At 41.8% G+C, this 6337-nt stretch overlaps 1 long non-coding RNA gene and 1 pseudogene across 1 annotated transcript; both read right to left on the bottom strand.

Annotated features, from left to right (window-relative positions):
- LOC108246225 overlaps positions 1–6120 on the bottom strand; it is a 14026-nt pseudogene extending 7906 nt beyond the window's left edge.
- Positions 73–1409, bottom strand: LOC108246226. Its single transcript, XR_001809020.3, has 3 exons — positions 627–1409; positions 417–532; positions 73–326 (listed from the first exon to the last, which is right to left on the bottom strand). It is a non-coding gene; the product is annotated as an uncharacterized LOC108246226 (long non-coding RNA).
- Positions 6121–6337: the final 217 nt, after the last annotated feature.

The raw sequence follows: 6337 nt of genomic DNA, 5'->3' as shown, positions 1-6337 counted from the left end.
AAAAAAAAAAAAAAAAGGCAAACTGTACCTAAAAATAAACGTGAGATAAAATGCCCTAAAGTTCACCTTTACTCCTGTCTCCACTCTGTGATTTCTTCTCTGAAGAATCCGTCCCGGAGGGCGTTTTCTTCTCAACATGCGAGGGTGAACTTAAGCTGCCGGCGTCAGTTTTGGTTTTCTCAGATTTAGATTGTCCAGGCGTTTTCTCCACCTTCTTATCTTCTGTTTTTTTATCGCCGTTCGGCGGGTTTGGACGATGTCGCGTAGGAGAATGGTGGTACTGATGTAAACTGCTGGGAGACTGGGCACGCATCTTCGACACCAACCTGCACAAAAACATAGATGTCAAAACTTTAAAAATTAAATGTTTAACTAGTCCTTTTTTTTTTTTTCGTTTCAACAACATATTGTCTTACTTGGAGGTAGTAGGGGAAGCCAAGTGCTTGGTGACACTTGCAGGGGATTCAGATCTTCTCAGAGGAGACCCATAACCCGGGGATGCAGTTCTTCTGTCTCTGCGCATTCGCTCTTTCTGTAAGTGGGGTCAGATCGGTTTCTTGGCTCTATTGCTACCGATGTGGAATTACGTGGTCATTAAAAAAAAAGCAAAACGTGCAAGGTCAGACCTTGGGGGTACTGGGAGTGGACTGAGAGCCTCCCTGAAGTCCGGCTCTGTTCGGATTGAGTGAGTTGCAGAAAGGTAATCTGTGAGGACTGCAGGGCGCTGCAGGATAACAAACAGGAGCAACTTAACGAAAGGCAAATTCCAGCCGACAGGAACACAGTACACGGAGAGGAGTAAGGTTTGTGTGCTGCGCTCAGCTGGAGGCTACACAACTGATTTTTGCAGCCGAAACTGGCAGAGATAATGCTGCAATACAAAACAAGATGAGGATGTGCATTTCAGAGTAATGTAACATTTAGGATTTTAAAAATATTCAGAATAAAAATGACTCATTAAGAGATGAATTTCATCACAGGGTACTGGGTCAACAATACATATATTGATAATATAATACATTAAGTCTGCCATGAAGAAGAATTCTGAAATTATGGATCTCCATATCTAAAAATACAAATTCCAGTGAAAAGTTAAGTGCTTGAGCAACTCGGAATCTTGTTTCTATTACAGTCAACTTTTCTTTGACTGGTTAATTTTCAGTCATCTCCTTCATGCCTTTATTTATGTGTTCAGCCACCCCCCTGTTAGAAGCCATAAAGTACTGACAACGAGCATAGGAATGTACTTTAAAGCATCTTATTTTAGAATTTTCAGCATCTTTGAATTTATTTTTGTATCCTCAATTGGATGATGTATATCCTTATTAGTATTTTGTCTAAATAAAATGTCTAATGTCTGGGAGGAGACCCAGAGGAAGACCCAGGACACGCTGGAGGGACTATGTTTCTCGGCTGGCCTGGGAACGCCTTAGGATTCCCCCGGAGGAGCTGGCCCAAGTGGCTGGGGAGAGGGAAGTCTGGGTCTCCCTGCTTAGGCTGCTACCCCCGCGACCCGACCCCGGATAAGCGGAAGAGAATGAATGGATGGATGGATAGTTCAATAAAATTATTTCTAGATTATTTTGTTGTGTTCTGGTTTCATATGTGCAGCTCAACATTAATATCTATTAATACATAATAATACGGTCCCATCTCATCTACAGAACCGTGACTATGAATCCTGGTGCCCACACTGAAAGTGAATGCTCTGTTCCTGACACAACTACAATCATGAGTTCAGCTGACACTTATACGAAGCTTTCCCAGTCTGACCCCCCCAAAAAAACCCATAAATAAATAATAAATACTTTAAATAATAATATTAATATTAACAATTATGATAATAATCACCTTAACTTCTGTAGTTTACAGTTTGGACTCTCCAATCCTGCAGACAGAAGCATCACTCCTAAATCCTGCAGGTCATTCAGACTCAGGTCCAGTTCTGTTAGATGGGAGGGGTTGGACTTCAAAACTGAGGCCACAACTTCACAGTGAGTTTCTGACAAGCCACAGTTAAAGAGTCTGTCAAAACATATATAAAAGAAAAATATTTAATTACAAAAATGAACAAATTTTCTTTATATTTGAACAGAAAACAGTTTCACACTTCCTGTTTGGTCATTTTTCTTCCCATCAGTAGTTAGGTTCATCTTATCTGACTGGTTAATGTGATGAAATGTTTCTCATCAGAGTTGCACATACCTGCAGACAGTTAATCTTTGATTTGCTGTAATGGAGAGATTACAGTGGGGTGGAAGGGTCCTGCTTGATTATTGACTTTAGTGTTTTCTGTACAGTCTAGGGAAGTACAGTCTAAGGAATTACAGTTTGAAAAAGTGTGGTGTTGGAAAGTACAATCTAAAGAAGTACAATGTGGCAAAGAACTGTCTGAGGAAGAATAATCTGAGGAAGTGCAGTCTTTAATCACCATTAATTGTTTATTTTTTATCATTTTTGTCGATCCATGGGTGCAGCCATCTTTCAGCAAGCAAGCGCTGTTGTTGTAACACCACCACTGATTGGTCAAGAGGGAAGCCGGGACCCCACTCCTGTCATCTCCTCTGCGCAGGCTGAGTCTGCAGAACCTGCGGCCTCTGTGTCAGGCCTCCAGGATGGCTGACACACCTGGTTCCTGCCAGGATTGGCTTGGTAAACATTAGATCACTAGCAAACAAATTTTATCTTAAAGGATTTCCTCAAGTCTAAAGAATTAGATCTTCTGTCAGTAGCTTAGACGTGGCTGTGTATTGGTGACTTTTTAAATTCACTTTTACAGGAGTATTTCTGCTATTTTAATTCCCTGAGGATGTCTGGCTGAGGAAGAGGAATAGTAACTATTTTTAAAAGTCAAAATAAATGTTCACAATTGTCTCCATCCTCAATCAGCAGCTTTGAATTGGGCCTGTTTGAGTTGTGTAGCTCTCACACAGCATTGTTTGCAGTGGTTTAATCAACCCCCAAATACAAGAAGAACTTTATAAATGACTCTCCACTGAGACCCCCAGTGTGGATCTAGATTCCTTGGCTCAATATACAAAGCCAGTCATCGCAAACCTAGGGGATCAAAGTGGAGACTGATTGTAAACTTGATAATTAAATCAGAGCAGTGGTTAAATTAAGCTTCTTTCATTTGAGGCCGCTGGCTAAAATAAAGCCAATTCTTTCAAAAAAGCACTTTGAGACAGTAATCCATGCTTTCATCACCACTTGGCTGGATTATTGCAATGCACTTTATATAGGGGTCAGTGCTTCTTCTGTTGCTCACCTACAGAAAGTCCAAAATGCTGCTGTAAGTCTTTTAACTGGCAAGATTACATACTTCAGCTTTAATGCCTTGGGAGATACTTGGCTAAACGAATTCTCCATCTGATTTTCTGAAGATTCTGCCAGTCCTTCCAAACAGCCAAAGATTCTCACAAATTGTCCTCAAAAACTGCTGATTCTGTACTCTTCAAACACCCTCCCACTTTTCTTTCAAATGCCATGAAAATGCATTTATGATGTTTTAAATTTCCAATGTTTCTTGGGGAGGCACCTCAGACCCCCTTGGTCGATCACCTCACACCTTTGGCAGATTGTCTTCAATTTCTTCAAACAAACAGACAGACAGACAGACAATCATTCTCATCATCATATACTCACTGAGCTTTCCTGCAATTCCTCACAACTGGAATGAGTCTCAGTAGTCCTTCCTGGGATGTGTTGTATTTTTTCAGGTCCAACTCCTCCAGAACCTCTTCTGACACCTGCAGCATGTAGGCCAAAGTTGAACACGGGATCTCTGAGAGTTTTTTGTCTGATCTGTTCTCTGACTTGAGGAATTCTTGGAATTCCCGATGAACTGAGAGGTCCTTCATCTCCATCAGACAGTGAAAGATGTTGATGCTTCTCTCAGAATATGCATTAAGAGTGTTCATCGTCTTCAGGTTATTAATCACTGTCTGGATGATTTCTGCACTGTTTTCTCTCTGACCCAGCAGACCTCCTAAGAGTGTATGGCTTGACATTACAGAGAGGCCATAAAGGTAACAAACAAATAGGTCCAGATGGCCACTTTTACTCCTGATGGAGTTCTCCATGACTTTCATCAGAAAGATATCCAAGGATGAGACATCTCTGGAAGAGTGATCACAAATTCCAGAACATCTGGAAAATGTTTTAAAAGAAGACATAAGGCTTGAGCTTCTGTGTTTGTCCTTCAGGAATCTCTTCATTACCTTTTTTCTCCTATTAGTGTGACAGTGGAACATGTAGACTGCAGCCAGAAACTCCTGAACACTCAGATGAACAAAGCAGTAGACTGCTTTCTGGAAGATCACAAACTCTTTTTTGAAAATCTCTGTACAAACTTCTGAGTATGCCAAGGCCTCTGTGACATCAACACCACATTGCCTCAGATCTTCTTCATAGAACACGATGTTTCCTTTTTCCAGGTGTTCAAATGGCAACCTCCCCAGCTTCAGAAGACCTTCCCTGTCAGCCTTCGTCAGCTCCTGTGGACTGGTCTCAGGTCCTTCATGGTACTTGTTCTTCTTTATGTTTGCCTGAACCAGCAGGAAGTGTGAGTACATGTCAGTCACGGTCTTGGGCAGCTCTCCTCTCTGCTCTGTGGTCAACATGTGCTCCAGAACTGTAGCAGTGATCCAGCAGAATACTGGGATTCCACACATAATGTGGAGGGTCCTGGAGGTCTTGATGTGGGAGATGATTCTGCTGGACAGCTCTTCATCACTAAATCTCCTTCTAAATTATTCCTCCTTCTGGTTGTCATTAAATCCTCGTACTTCTGTTACCCTGTCAACACACAAAGGAGGGATCTGATTGGCTGCTGCAGGTCGGGAAGTTATCCAGACTAGAGCCAAGGGAAATAGATTCCCTTTGATGAGGTTTGTCAGCAGCACACTGACTGATGACTTTTGTGTGATATCAGAAACCAGCCGACTGTTGTTGAAATCCAATAAAAGTCTGCTTTCATCCAGGCCGTCAAAGATGAAGAGAAGTTTACAGACAGACAGCATCTCTGTGGGTAGCTGCTGTAATACTGGATGAAAAACATGGATCAGAGTGAGAAAACTGTACTGCTCATTTCTGATCAAGTTCAGTTCCCTGAATGAAAGCAGAATCACCACATTGACATCTTGATTCTCCAAGCCCTTGGCCCAGTTCAGAGTGAACTTCTGCACCAAGGAGGTTTTTCCAACGCCAGCAACGCTGTTTGTCAGAACCACTCTGATTGATCCATGTTGCTTAGGTAAGGCCTTAAAGATGTCCTGACATCTGATTGGCATCTTATGGAGGATCTTGATCTTGGAAGCTAACTCTAGCTGTCTCAGCTCATGTTGGGTATGAACCTCTTCACTTTGTCTCTCTGTGACATAGAGCCCAATGTTAAGGAAGGTTCTACTTTCTGATTCATCATTTCCTTCATCCATTTCCTCCTCTGACCGATCCTATATTCATCTAAAACCTCCCGCAGGTCAACATCTAATGGAAAAAAAAGAGAAGTCATATTCCATGTTTGAACATACAACATGGCATACATGTACAAGAAGCTCTCAACAATAAAGCTCCATGTTATATTAAAAATCTTATTGTTCCATATTTTCCTAACAGAGCACTTTGTTTACTTGTGGTTTTTAGAGTTTCTAAAAGTAGAACAGGAGGCAGAGTTTTCAGTTCTCAGGCTCCTCTCTTGTGGAACCAACTTCCTGTTTGTGAGGCTGAAACCCTCTACTTTTAAGACCAGACTTAAAACTTCCCTTTGTGATAAATCCTATAGTTAGGGTGGGGCTGGGTTTCCTGAGCTACCCATTTGTTCTGCTGCTATAAGCTTAGACTGCTAGAGGACAAACTGACCACATTTCCTCACTCTGCTGCTGTCTTTAGTCTCTCTACTCTCCATATTTGTATTTGCAGTAATTGCTGATAATAACCTGTATTTTTCTTTGTTTCCTTTCCAACGATACTACACTTGGGTCACTTCCTGTTTGGTTCACTTTCCTGTCCTCTCAATACCTAGCTGGTTGAGGCAGAAGGTCGCTCATCCTGATCCTGATCCTGAACCTGATCCTGAACCTGATTCTGCTGTAGGTTTCTTTCTTTTTTTTTTTTTTTTCTGCTCCTGGTGGAAGGCGGACGTGTTTCTTTTCTCTCTGTCTCTCTGTCTCCTGGTGCCCCCCCCTCTTTCCTTTTTCGAAGCCTCTTTTTACATATTTTCCAAAAATTTAAGGAATATGGATCTGATCAGCTGGTTTCTCAACGCAATTGATACAATTTCCTCGACTGGGTGAAGGAGAGTCCAGTCTCGGGATATGTCTCGCTGGGTATACAGTGG

The sequence above is a fragment of the Kryptolebias marmoratus genome, linkage group LG22, assembly GCF_001649575.2.
Source record: "Kryptolebias marmoratus isolate JLee-2015 linkage group LG22, ASM164957v2, whole genome shotgun sequence".
Taxonomy (NCBI): domain Eukaryota; kingdom Metazoa; phylum Chordata; class Actinopteri; order Cyprinodontiformes; family Rivulidae; genus Kryptolebias; species Kryptolebias marmoratus.
The sequence above is the reverse complement of the archived record's forward strand: the minus strand, read 5'-3'. Positions and strand labels throughout refer to the sequence as shown.